The 14,339-nt window shown below is 40.2% G+C and overlaps 1 pseudogene; it reads left to right on the top strand.

Annotated features, from left to right (window-relative positions):
- Positions 1 to 14,339, top strand: part of LOC132658083 (14-3-3 protein epsilon-like) — a 42,486-nt pseudogene extending 28,147 nt beyond the window's left edge.

Raw genomic sequence — 14,339 nt, 5'->3', positions numbered from 1 at the left:
GACCAAAAATAAATAAATCATACTAAAATGCTTCTAGAAACAGAAGTATCTTCTTTAATTTCCAAATGCGTGGAGGCTTCTCAATTTTCTGCTATTTTTGATTTCTAATTTAATTCTGTTGTGTATGAAGAACATACCTTGTGTGACCTCAGGCTTTTTAACATATTATTGACTGGGGGATTTTTGCAGAAATTAATGCCTGTGGCTGTAATACATCTCTGGTAAAAATTGTGTTGTTTCTTAAGGCTTCTTTTCTGGACTAAAACTTATAGAGTCTTAGAGACTAGAGAATGTTACATGTTTGCTTGGAAATAATGTGTAGTGACTTCACTTTCACTTTTCACTTTCATGCATTGGAGAAGGAAATGGCAACCCACTCCATTGTTCTTGCCTGGAGAATCCCAGGGATGGCGGAGCCTGGTGGGCTGGCGTCTCTGGGGTTGCACAGAGTTGAACATGACTGACGCAACTTAGCAGCAGCAGCTATTGCTATTGATTTGGATTTTCTATCAAAGTTAGGTCAAATTGCTTGAGACCGTTGTTCATGTCTTCTATATCCTTAGTGACTTTTTGATTATTTGTTCATCAGTTACCAAGAGAGGCAAATTGAAATCCCCTAATATAGTTGTTGAACTGTCTATATCTCCTTTCATTTCTATCAGTTTTTGGTTCACAAGTATTAGGGCTCTGTTATTAACTGCTTATTTGTTTATAATTGCTTTATTTTCTTGATGCATTGATTCTTTTATCGTTATGGAGTATCTTTTTGTTTGCAGTAGTGTTTCTTGTTTTAAAGTCTAATTTTGCCTGATATTAATGTCATTAACAATACTTTTTACATGATATATGTTTTTCCATTCTTTTACATTCAATTTATTTATATTTTTTTGAATGTAATGTGACTCCCAGACTTCCCTGGTGGTCCAGTGGTTAAGAATACATCTGCCCATGCAGGGGACATGGTATTGATCCCTGACCCAGGAAGATTCCACATGCCAAAGGGTAACTAAAACCATGTGCCACAACTACTGAGCCCACGCTCTAGAGCCCATACTCTGCAGCAAGAGAATCCACTGCGATGAGAAAGCCTGTGCACCGCAACTAGACAGTAGCCCCCATTCACTGCACCTAAGGAAAGCTGGTGTGCAGCAACAAAGATCCAGCACAGCCAGAATAAATAAATAAAAAAATTTAAAATGTGCCTCTTGCAGACAGTGTACAATCGGATCTTGCTTTATTAGATATTCTAACAATTTACACCTTTTTACTGGAATGTTTAGAATTCATATTTAATGTAGATATTGATATGATGTCATGTCAGTCCATTTTGCTATTTATTTTCTTATGTCCTTTTTGTTCCTCTGTTCCCCTTTGTTGCCCTCATTTACGTTAAGCAAATATTTTTAATGTACTATCATCATTCCTCTGTTGATTGCTTTAACTACATTTTTAGTGTTATTTTCTTAGTAGTTTCTTAAGGATTAAGATCCTAACTTATGACTATCTACTTTTGTATTGACTTAATTCTAAATATAGCAACTTCCTCCAATACAGCTCCATTGCTTCTCTCCTCTTGCATGTTGCTAGTTTTATATGTAATTTACATATGTTATGAACTTGACGATACAATGTTGTAATTACTGCTCTATTTAATTTTCTGCTTTCTAAAAGAAATTAAGTAAGATGAATCAGTTGCAAAAGGACAAATACTGTCTGATTCCATTTTTATGAGGATGTGTACAAACACCTTGAATCCATAAGATTTCCATTCTGCCAGTTGATCTGTGTGTGGATTGGGGAGTTTATTCAAAGTTCATCTAGTTCTCAAGATTGCCTTGGTCTTCACTTTCTGCTAGGGCTCTTGTAGATCTCTGTGAATGCGCTTACTTTCCCCGTCAGCCAGGCTTGTATGGAGAACTGATCTAGCCCTTCCGTAGCTGTCCGATTTCCAGGGTCTCCCCATTAAGTTTCTTGCTGGTGTACTGCTCTCCCAACCAGGCTAGCAAAACTGCAGATTTTCCAATTTGTTACCTACTTTCATTTGCAGTGATGCTGGTTTAAGTTTTTGCCTACTTCAGTTCAAGTATATCCCCTTTTGTGGATACACTTCTGATTTTCATGCTATCCACACCCTGGTAACACTATCACTGTCAATGGCCAAGCTAGGGGGCAACGGATGCAGCCTCAGGTGAAAAGATTGCAGGATTCTACTGTTATTGCTCAAGGTTGTAACGTGTTTTTCATGAATATATGATTCTCAATTTGTTGTTTGCCTTTGGCTAATCACCGAACCACTGCAAAGGTTATTTTGTTTTGTTTTTGTTTTTTATGTGTCCAGCTTTATATTTGTTTTTTAGGGAAAATATTTGCCAACCTCTTCATGCCACCTCAGACAGAAATTCCCCTTCCTGTTAGTGACTTTTGGGAATTCTTCATACACTCTATATACTAGTCCTATAACAAATATGTATATTGTAAATATTTTCTCTCAGGCTGAGGCTTGTCTTTTCATCTGTTTAATAGTATTTGAAAAGCAAAACCTTAAAAACATTTATGAAATACAGCTCATTGATTTTTTCCTTATCGATTGTGCTTCTGGTATACTATCTGAGAAAACTTTGCCTGACCTATGTTCACAAAGATTTTTCTACTGTTTTTTAGAAGATTTATAGTTTAGGTTTACATTTCTATCTGTGGTCCATTTCGAGTTAATTTTTAAATGTGTGATTTGAGTTGAGGTTCTTCTTTTTTTTTTATGAATGTCCAATTGTTCCAGTATAATTTGTTGAAAAGAATATTATTTGTCCATTGAGTTGACTTGTCTTGACACCTTTATCAAAAATCAGTTGACCATATATGTGTGAGCTTACCTTTTATTCTCAATTCTAACCTGTTAAAAGATAAAGTACAGTAAAATTTGGAAGAGTTTATTTGAGTAAACATTCATTCAAATTGGGCAGCACCAACCCAAGTGGTTAGGAGCTCTCTACAAGCAGGAGCTATGCACAAAAGCTTAGCAGCATGCTGCTGCTGCTGCTAAGTCGCTTCAGTCGTGTCCGACTCTGTGCGACCCCATAGACGGCAGCCCACCAGGCTCCCCTGTCCCTGGGATTCTCCAGGCAAGAACACTGGAGTGGGTTGCCATTTCCTTTTCCAATATATGAAAGTGAAAAGTGAAAGTGAAGTCCCTCAATCATGCATACATGGAAACAAAGCAAGGAAATTATTTGATATGCTATAACTTAAGCAGTTGCCTTATTTGGCTGTTTGTGATTGGTTGTTCTTTAGTTTCAATTTCTTAACCTTGAGGCACTTACAGGAATTTACTCTGAATTAGGTTTTGGTGTGCTTACAAGGCACTAGAGTCACCTCAATCTGATGGCCTCTGTTTAATTACTTTAACAATTCCGCTGACATCTGTATATGGTGGCTCAGATGGTAAAGCATCTGCCTGCAATGGGGGAGACCTGGGTTCAATTCCTGGGTTGGGAAGATCCCCTGGAGAAAGCAATGGCAATCCACTCCAACACTCTTGCCTGGAAAATCCCATGGACAGAGGAGCCTGATAGGCTACAGTCCATGGGATCGCAAAGAGTCGAACATGACTGAGCGACTTCACTTTCTTTCTTCTTTTCTATACTCTCTTGAATATTATAGCTTTATAGTAAATCTTGAAATAAAGGTGGCAAAGTTCTTTTTTTTCAAAGCTGTTTTGGATATTCAAGATCCTTTGTATTTTTATACTTATTTTAGAATCATCTTGTTGATTTCCGTGAAAGAACATGCTGGAATTTTTATTGGAATTGCCTTAAATCTATAGATTAAGTTGGGAAGGATTGGTCTTTTGATGTTTCTAATCCATCAGCATTTATTTAGGTCTTCGTTAGTTTTTCTCATCATGTTGATTTCAGCATACCAAGCTTGCATACATTTTGCTAGATTTATACCAAGTATTTCAAGCTTTTATGCTATTGTAAATGTCTTGTTGTTGTTTAGTTGCTAAGTCATATCAACTCTTTGCAACCCCATGGACATAGCCTACCGGGCTCTTCAGTCCATGGGATTTTCCAGTCAAGAATATTGGAGTAGGTTGCCATTTCCTTCTCCAGAGAATCTTCCTGACCCAGGAAGCAAACCTGTGTTTCCTGCATGGTTTATGCCAAGTATTTATACCAAGAATTATACTAAGTATTTCATATATTTTATGCTATTGTAAATGATACTATGTAAATTTTTTAAATTGTTAATATTTATAGAAATACAATTGGTGGGGCTTCCCTGGCAGTCCAGTGGTTAAGACTCTATACTTCTACTGCAGGGAGTCCAGGTTCAATTCCTGGTTGGGGAACTAAGATCCCACATGCTACACAGAACAGCCAAAAAAATAAATAGAAATACAATAACTCTTTCTATGATGACCTTGTATCCTGTACAGTTGCTAAATTCATTTGTTATAATGGTTTTTTGTAGATATTAGTATTTTTATATACAGTCAATTATGATTTTTCGGTATTAGAAACAGGTTTACCTCTTCCTTTACTACCTGCATGCCTTTCATCTCTTTTCTCTGGCATTGCACCAGTAAGGACATCTGGTTAAATGTTCAATAGGAGTGAAGAGAGGGTACATCTTTTTAAAAAATATTTATTTATTTGCTGCAGTGGGTCTTAGTTGCAGCACATGGGATCTTTAGTTCTGACATGCAAACTCTTAGTTGCAGTTTGTGGGATCTAGTTTTCTGACCAGGGATCAAACCCAGGCCCCCTGCACTGGGAGCGTGGAGTCATAGCCACTGAACCACCAGGGAAGTCCCAAGAGCATACATCTTTGCTTTTTCTTGATCTTGAATAGAAAGCATTCAGTCTTTCACCATAAATTAGACAATAGGTGTAGGCTTTTGGTGGATGTCTTTCACTGAGTTGTGGAAGTTTCCTTAATTCTTAGTTTGCTGAGATGTTTTATCATGAATAAATGTTAAATTTCTTCCATGCCTCTTAATTTCTCTTTCTTATCTCACATTTTTATCATTCGTTGCTGAATTCTTGGTAATTTCTTAAGCTTTGTATTTCAATTTACTAATTCTTTCTTCAACTTTGTCTTATTCTGCATTTCACCTTGTCCTTTGATGTTTATAATTTAAATTATTTTTTTAAATTTTTATTATCACAATTTTCATTTCTAGAACTTTTATCTGATTTGTATTCAAACATGGCTAATTTTGTTAATTTATTATTCTGTCATCATATTTTCAATATCTTTTTAAACTTCTTCAGATATATTAAAATAATTATTTCCTATTCTGAATCTGCTTATTTAACTTATATGTAGAGTACATCATGAGAAACACTGGGCTGGAGGAAGCACAAGCTGGAATCAAGATTGACGGGAGAAATATCAATAATATCAGATAAGCAGATGACACCACCCTTATGGCAGAAAGTGAAGAACTAAAGAGCCTCTTGATGAAAATGAAAGAGGAGAGTGAAAAAGTTGGCTTAAAGCTCAACATTCAGAAAACGAAGATCATGGTATCCGGTCCCATCACTTCATGGCAAATAGATGGGGGAACAGTGGAAACAGTGGCTGACTTTATTTTTCTGGGCTCCAAAGTCACTGCAGATGGTGATTGCAGCCATGAAATTAAAAGACACTTACTCCTTGGAAGGAAAGTTATGACCAACCTAGACAGCATATTCAAAAGCAGAGACATCACTTTGTCAACAAAGATCTATCTAGTCAAGGCTATGGTTTTTCCAGTGGTCATGTATGGATGTGAGAGTCGGACTATAAAGAAAGCTGAGTGCCGCCAAGAATTGATGCTTCTGAACTGTGATGTTGGAGAATACTCTTGAGAATCCCTTGGACTGCAAGGAGATCCAACCAGTCCATCCTAAAGCAGACCAGTCCTGGGTGTTCATTGGAAGGAGTGATGTTGAAGCTGAAACTCCGAAGAGCTGACTCATTGGAAAAGACCCTGATGCTGGGAAAGACTGAGGGCAGGGGGAGAAGGGGACGACAGAGGATGAGATGGTTGGATGGCATCACCAACTCAATGGACATGGATTTGGGTGGACTCTGGGAATTGGTGGTGGACAGGGAGGCCTGGCGTGCTGTAGTTCAGGGGGTTGCAAAGAGTCAGACATGACTGAGTGGCTGAACTGAACTGATTCTGAATCTCTTCGTCCCATTTGGTGCAGTATTCGTAGGCCTCACCTTCTATATGTTCAATATACTGTTTGTGCTGATTGATGATCCTTGTGGTTTGTTTCCCCATGAGGTTTTTGTTGTTGTTGATTTTACTTTTGATTATAAGCTTAATGTTCTTTGGAATTCTTTGAGATCTATATTTAAAATATGTTCTTCCAGAGAGGGTTTGCTTTGCTTTTGTCCATCACCTAGAAGTACTTCCACCTCAGAACTACTTAAATAAATTTTTGGCTTGGATTTTTTCCAGTCACACAAAGAATATGATTTAGGGCTTCCCTCTGCATGAATTTGGTTTATATCAGGAATCCTGATGGGCTTTTTTTATTCCCTGTGTTCCTACACCACCCAAAGCCAAGTGAATACAGGAAACTTCTGTGAGTGAGTGGGCATTTTCTCACCCTGTTTCTTTCCTAGAGCTCTGACTTTTGAAAAGTTCCAAATTGGGGGGAGCGGAGGGGTCTTTGGTAACCTCCTTCCCAGGCCCAGACCTAAGACCTTTTCTTCTCTTTCCTGTTCTGTTTGGGTTCTCCTAAGAGCAGAGCTTCAGACAAAAACTTGCATTTAGTTAATCTGACACCAGGGAGGAGGAGTGAGGGATGAGAGTGAAACAAAGAAACAAAAGCCAATATAGGATCAAGGGGACCTCTGATACTTCCTGGATGCTCACAGGATCATCTAAAAGGAGCTTTGCGAAATGGAGCCTAAAGAGAGAAGCATTTATTATTTGCTCCTGTCTTCCACTGATCAAGAGTGGCTCTACAGTGTGCAGAGAAGGGCACCCTCCTATACTGTTGGTGGGAATGTAAATTGATACAGCTACTATGGAGAACTGTATGAAGGTTTCTTTAAAAACTAAAAATAAGGCTACCATATGACCCTGCATTCCAACTCTTGGGCATAGATCTGGAGAGAAACATGATCCAAAAAGTCATGTGCACCCCAATTTTCATTGCAGCACTGTATACAGTAGCCAAGACATGGAAGCCACCTAAATGCCCATCAACAGAGGAATGGATAAAGAAGATATGGTACATATATGTACAATAGACTATTACTCAACCATCAAAATTCTCCAAGCCAGGCTTCAGCAATACGTGAACAGTGAACTTCCAGATGTTCAAGCTGGATTTAGAAAAAGCAGAAGAACCAGAGATCAAATTGCCAACATCCATTCGATCATCGAAAAAGCAAGAGAGTTCCAAAAAAAGTCTATTTCTGCTTTATTGACTATGCCAAAGCCTTTGACTGTGTGGATCACAGTAAACTGTGGAAAATTCTTCGAGAGATGGGAATACCAGACCACCTACCTGCCTCCTGAGAAATCTGTATGCAGGTCAGAAAGCAACAGTTAGAACTGGACATGGAACAAGACTGGTTCCAAATAGGAAAAGGAGTATGTCAAGGCTGTATATTGTCACTCTGCTTATTTAACTTATATGTAGAGTACATAATGAGAAACGCTGGGCTGGATGAAGCACAAGCTGGAATCAAGATTGCTGGGAGAAATATCAATAACCTCACATATGCAGATGACACCACCCTTATGGCAGAAAGTGAAGAGGAACTAAGAAGTCTCTTGATGAAAGTGAAAGAGGAGAGTGAAAAAGTTGGCTCAAAGCTCAATATTCAGACAACTAAGATCATGGCATCTGGTCCCATCACTTCATGGAAAATATATGGAGAAACAGTGGAAACAGTGTCAGGCTTAATTTTTTGGGGCTCCAAAATCACTGCAGATGGTGACTGCAGCCATGAAATTAAAAGATGCTTATTCCTTGGAAGGAAAGTTATGACCAACTTAGCATATTAAAAAGCAGAGACATTACTTTGCCAAAAAAGGTCCATCTAGTCAAGGCTATGGTTTTTCCACTGGTCATGTATGGATGTGAGAGTTGGACTATAAAGAAAGCTGAGTGCCAAAGAATTGATGCTTTTGAACTGTGGTGTTGGAGAAGACTCTTGAGAGTCCCTTGGACTGCAAGGAGATCCAGCCAGTCCATCCTAAAGGAGATCAGTCCTGAGTGTTCATTGGAAGGACTGATGTTGAAGCTGAAACTCCAATACTTTGGCCATCTGATGCAAAGAGATGACTCATTTGAAAAGACCCTGATGCTGGGAAAGACTAAGGGCAGGAGGAGAAGGGGACAACAGAGGATGAGATGGTGGATGGCATCACTGACTCAATGGACATGAGTTTGGGTAAACTCCAGGAGTTGGTGATGGACAGGGAGGCCTGCTGTGCTGCAGTCCATGGGGTTGCAAAGAGTCAGACATGACTGAGTGACTGAACTGAGCTGAACTGAATGTAGCCATAACACAACCTCACAAAACATAACCATGATAACCACACAAAGTAACCCGTGACCAGAGGAGCACCTCATGAGGTGCGTGTGCAGCGCCATAAGCAATCTCAGCTGTTACATAGCCATCCAAAGTTACTGTTTACAGCACCTGGGGCAAGAGGCTATGAGAGCATAGAGCAAGAGAGCCTGTCTGGCGCCATTTTGTTAATTTCCCCACAGTCCCTTTAGGAAGGCTGCTAGGCAACCAGGAAATAAAAGGAAAGCATCAGATATTTATCCTCTCTTTTGTATATGATTTCTCCTTCCAGATAACTAAATAATCAACGAGGGGAAGTTTCACTTTGTAGAAATATGCCTGCTAATGAAGGAAGAATAAATGATGTGGTTAAAATATCACCATTTTGTAGACCCTCATGAATCCAGGCAATGAACGTCAATGGCTGCAAATGTCAAAAAATGACAGCCAACCAGAGATTAGGTGCTTCTGATGGGAGCACGCATCATCACCTAAGAAGCAATCTTTCAAAAAAATTGTTTTTGAATTTGTTCAATTTAGAGAAAATACAGAGGACAAAAGAACATATTAAATGGTGCTACAGGGATAAAATCAGCCAAGTTCAGACTGTGGCAAACTACAATGATGAATGATCCAATTTATTTAACAAAACAGCTTTACAAGATAGATGGTGGGGGAGCCTAGAGATTTAAGGTTCATCAACCAAGCACAGTACACATTTGTTATTCAGTTCAGTTCAGTCACACAATCGTGTCCGACTCTTTGCGACCCCATGAATCGCAGCACGCCAGGCCTCCCTGTCCATCACCAACTCCTGGAGATCACTCAGATTCACGTCCATTGAGTCAGTGATGCCATCCAGCCATCTCATCCTCTGTCGTCCCCTTTTTCTCCTGCCCCCAATCCCTCCCAGCATCAGAGTCTTTTCCAATGAGTCAACTCTTCACATGAGGTGGCTAAAGTATTGGAGTTTCAGCTTTAGCATCATTCCTTCCAAAGAAATACCAGGGTTGATCTCCTTCAGAATGGACTGGTTGGATCTCCTTGCAGTCCAAGGGACTCTCAAGAGTCTTCTCCCACACCACAGTTCAAAAGCATCAATTCTTCAGCGCTCAGCCTTCTTCACAGTCCAACTCTCACATCCATACATGACTACTGGAAAAACCATAGCCTTGTTATTTTAGCATTTGTTATTATTTGGATATTATTTGGAGCCCAATTCAAACAACAATTTAAAAAAGAAAATGAAAGAGAGGAAAATTATAAGATAAAGAAGTATGAACTCTGAATAGATTGCTGTTTCTATTAATGAATTACTATTGATTTTTTGTATTATTTTGTTTAATTCCTTATCTTTTGGAGCTGCATACTGAAATATTTACAGAAAAAATACATGATTTTTTGAACTTGCTTTGAGATAATCCAGTGGTTTCCCTGATGGCTCAGTGGTAAAGAATCTGCCTGCCAATGCAGAAGACATGGGTTAAATCCCTGGTCCAGGAAGATCCCACATGCTGCACAGGACAACTAAGTCCGTGTGCCACAGCTACTGAGCCTGTGCTGTAGAGTCCAGGTGCCACAACTACTGAGCCCACGTGCTGCGGCTACCAAAGCCTGCACGCCCTAGAGCCCATGCTCTGCAGCAGAAGCCTCCACAATGAGAAGCCCGCAAATCACAGCTGGAGAGTAGCCCCTACTCGCTGCAACTAGAGAAAACCTGCACAGCAAGGAAGACCCAGCAAGGCCAAAAATAAATTAATTAATTAATTTTAAAAAAAAGGTAATCCAGAGTTGAAGGAAAAGTGGGCAAGGGTATAGGTGAAAACAAGACTAACCATATGAGACAGGGGTAACCAGAGTTTCATCATATTATTTCTCCTAGCTTTGTATATGTCTGAAATTTTCCATAATAAAATTTTAATGCCTCTATATTCGTCTGTTAGAGCTAAAATGAGGCTGTGTAACAAATGACCCTCCAAAACTCAGAAGCAGAAGTTACCCACCATGGAGAAGGCACCGAGATGACTTGCCCATCTGACATTAGCCAGCTTCCGTCGCTGGCCACCCTGGTGCTCTCACAATGGTCGCACGAAGGAAGCAGCCATAGTCAGAGGGATGGAGGCCATGCGTGAGCCCAACAAAAAGTGCAGGTTCCCACTAGCCACGGCTGTCTAAGCTACTGCTGCTAACGAATATCTGAACTGCCAGCAACAGAGATGTATACCAAGTCCCCCATTTAACACCATTTCTCCAGAAGACCAACTGCCTTGCAGGGGCAACTTAACTATTCTGAGCCCCTTCCATCCTTCAGGGACCAGTAACTCATTACAAAGGATAATGTTTATTCTAAATAGCATCTTAACCAAATAATTAAGTACGTCAAGGCTGTATATTGTCACCTTGCTTATTTAACTTATATGCAGAGTACATCATGTGAAACGCTGGGCTGGATGAAGCACATGCTGGAATCAGGATTGCCAGGAGAAATATCAATAACCTCAGATATGCATTGCCTGGAGAACCTCAGGGATGGGGGAGCCTGGTGGGCTGCCGTCTATGGGGTCGCACAGAGTCAGACATGACTGAAGTGACTTAGCGGTAGCAGCAGCAGATATGCAGATAATACCACCCTTATGGGAGAAAGTGGAGAAGAACTAAAGAGCCTCTTGATGAAAGTGAAAGAGGAGAGTGAAAAAATTGGCTTAAAACTCAACATTCAGACAACTAAGATCATGGCATCCAATTCCATCACTTCATGTCTAATAGATGGGGAAACAATGAAAACAGTGACAGACTTTTTGGGGGGGACTCCAAAATCACTGCAGATGGTGACTGCAGCCATGAAATTAAAAGATGCTTGCTCCTTGGAAGGAAAGCTATGACCAGCCTAGACAGCATATTGAGAGGCAGAGACATTACTTTGCCAAAAAAGGTCCATTTAGTCAAGGCTATAGTTTTTCCAGTAGTCATGTGCGGATGTGAGAGTTGGGCTATAAAGAAAGCTGAGTGCCGAAGAACTGATGCTTTTGAACTGTGGTGTTGGAAAAGACTCTTGAGAGTCCCGTGGACTGCAAGGAGATCCAACCAGTCCATCCTAAAGGAAATCAGTCCTGAATATTCATTGGAAGAACTGATGCTGAAGCTGAAACTCCAATACTTTGGCCATCTGATGCTAAGAACTGACTCACTGGAAAAGATCCTGATGCTGGGAAAGATTGAAGGCAGAAGGAAAAGGGGACGACAGAGGATGAGATGGTTGGATGGCATCACTGACTTGATGGACATGAGTTTGAGTAGGCTCCAGGAGTTGGTGATGGACAGGGAAGCCTGGCATGCTGCAGTCCATTGGGTCTCAAAGAGTCAGACATGACTTAGTGACTGAACTGAACTGAACTAAATAATCCCAACCAGTAAGAAATATTTATATTCATTTCAATCCCCAGACTCAGGTCACTCCAGAAAGATTATTCTAAACACACTGATTGTGTTTTCCTACAGTAATGATACCAATACCCTGATATGAACTGCAGCTCAGGTCTTAGGCTTCTGTACTGCCATCTGTGAAATGATCTCCTGGGATTCTTTACTCTGTGCTTTTGCTAGCTGTCTGTTAAACCATCTCGGCACTCTCCTGACTACTTTGGAATGTTTTCTGTGTTTGGGGATTGGATGTTGCTGGATAGTAAGCTTTGTTATCAGCAAAATGGTACTTAAATTTATAAAAGCCTGCTAAATGCCATTTTTTCCCCAGCTTTATTGAGATGTAATTAACATGAAACACCGTATAAAGTTGAAAGTGTACCTTAAGTGCCATTATAAAATGATTACTTGTTCTATACCAAAAACCAAACCAAACCAAAACCATTCAGAAGCTTAAAACAATAATCACACACTGTCATGCTCATGTGTGTGTGAGTCAGCTGTGCCTTGAATCATCTAGCTTCAGGCTCCAAGCCAGACTGAGTTCAGGTGTACTCTACATGTCGCTCATTCTCCTTGGATTTGTGCTACCCAGGGCGTATGGTCTATTCCTGGACACTCATTCCAGGACCCAGACTGAAGGAGCAGCAGCTATTCGGGGAATGTTCTTATCGTGACAGATAACTGCAGCACAAGAGGGCATGTCCTATTGAGCAAGCACATTTCAAAGCTTCTCTTGTCAGATTCACAAACTTCCTACTGGGCAAGGCAAGTCACCTGCTGCTGCTGCTGCTGCTAAGTCGCTTCAGTCTCCAAACACAAAGTCAAAAGTGGGAAAGAATTCACTGCCCACTATGACAAGGGTGGGGATGGAGAATTCTATTACAGGGGAGCAAAGACTTGACCCAGTAATCCAGTCTATCACAGCCCCTTTAGCTCCAAGCCCCTTACTTAGTTCAAGCTCCAGCATTGGACTATAGGAACATTCTGCTAGGAACCCTGCCTGCCTCTAGTCTGGTCATTCCAAACTTTGCTTCAGTCAGAGTAATTTTTTTTCACTAGTTCTCCATTTTTATTTCCTAATTGAGGTTAAAAAAAAAACCACATAACATAAAATTGACCATTTTAATAATTTCTAAGTATACAGTTATAGTGTTAAGTATATCTACATTGTTGTGCTACCAGTCTCCAAATTTTTGTCATCTTGCAAAACCAAAACTCCATATACATTATTAAATAAAAACACCCCATTTCCCATCCCCTACCAAGTTCCTCGGAGACGGCAATGGCCCCCCACTCCAGTACTCTTGCCTGGAAAATCCCATGGATGGAGGAGCCTTGTAGGCTGCAGTTCATGGGGTCGCTAAGAGTAGGACACAACTGAGCAACTTCACTTTCACTTTTCACTTTCACACACTGGAGAAGGAAATGGCAACCCACTCCAGCGTTCTTGCCTGAAGAATCCCAGGGACGGGGGAGCCTGGTGGGCTGCCATCTCTGGGGTCTCACAGAGTCGGACACGACTGAAGTGACTTAGCAGCAACCAAGTCCCAGGCAGCCACAGTTCTTTCTGTTTCTATTAGTTTGACTACTCTAGAAACCCCCTATCAGCAGAATCACATTTGTCTTTTTGTGACTGGCTTATTTCACTTAGCATAATAATTCATCCAAGTTGTACCATATGTCAGAATTTCCTTCCTTTTTTAGTCTGAGTACTATTCCTTTGGATGTATATAACCACATGTTGTTTCGCCATCCATCTGTTGATATACACTTGAATTGCTTCCATGTTTTGTTGTTGTTGTTTACTCAATCAGGTCCAACTCTCTGAAACCCCACAGACTAGCGCCCACCAGGCTCCCCTGTCCATGGAATTTCCCAGGCAAGAACACTGAAGTGGGTTGCCTTCTCCTTCTCCAGGGGATCGTCCCAACTCAGAAACTGAACCCAGATCTCTTGCTTTGGTAGGTGGATACTTTACCACTGAGCCACCAGGAAAATTGTTCCATGTTTTAGCTTTTGTAAATAATGCTGCTATGAACAAGGGTGTACAAATATCCCTTTGAGACCCTGTTTTAAATTCCTTTTAGTGTATACCCAGAAGTGGAATTGCTGGATCACATGGTAATTCTATTTTTAATTTTTTGAGGAACTTTTATACTGTTTCCCACAGTGTCTGTACCATTTTGCATTCCTACCAGTGGTGCACAAAAGTTCCAGTTTCTTTGCATCCTCACCAACACTTGTTATTTTCTGCTTTGTTTGTTTGTTTGTTTGTTTTGGTAGTGTCCATCCTAATGGTATCAGATTTTTTTAATTAAACTTTTTATTTTGTTATGATTGTAGATTCACATGCAGTTATAAGAAATAATAAAGACATTTCCTTCATTTGC

This window comes from Ovis aries, chromosome 18, assembly GCF_016772045.2.
Source record: "Ovis aries strain OAR_USU_Benz2616 breed Rambouillet chromosome 18, ARS-UI_Ramb_v3.0, whole genome shotgun sequence".
NCBI lineage: Eukaryota > Metazoa > Chordata > Mammalia > Artiodactyla > Bovidae > Ovis > Ovis aries.
Note: the sequence above shows the minus strand (reverse complement) of the source record. Positions and strands in the feature narration are given on the sequence as shown.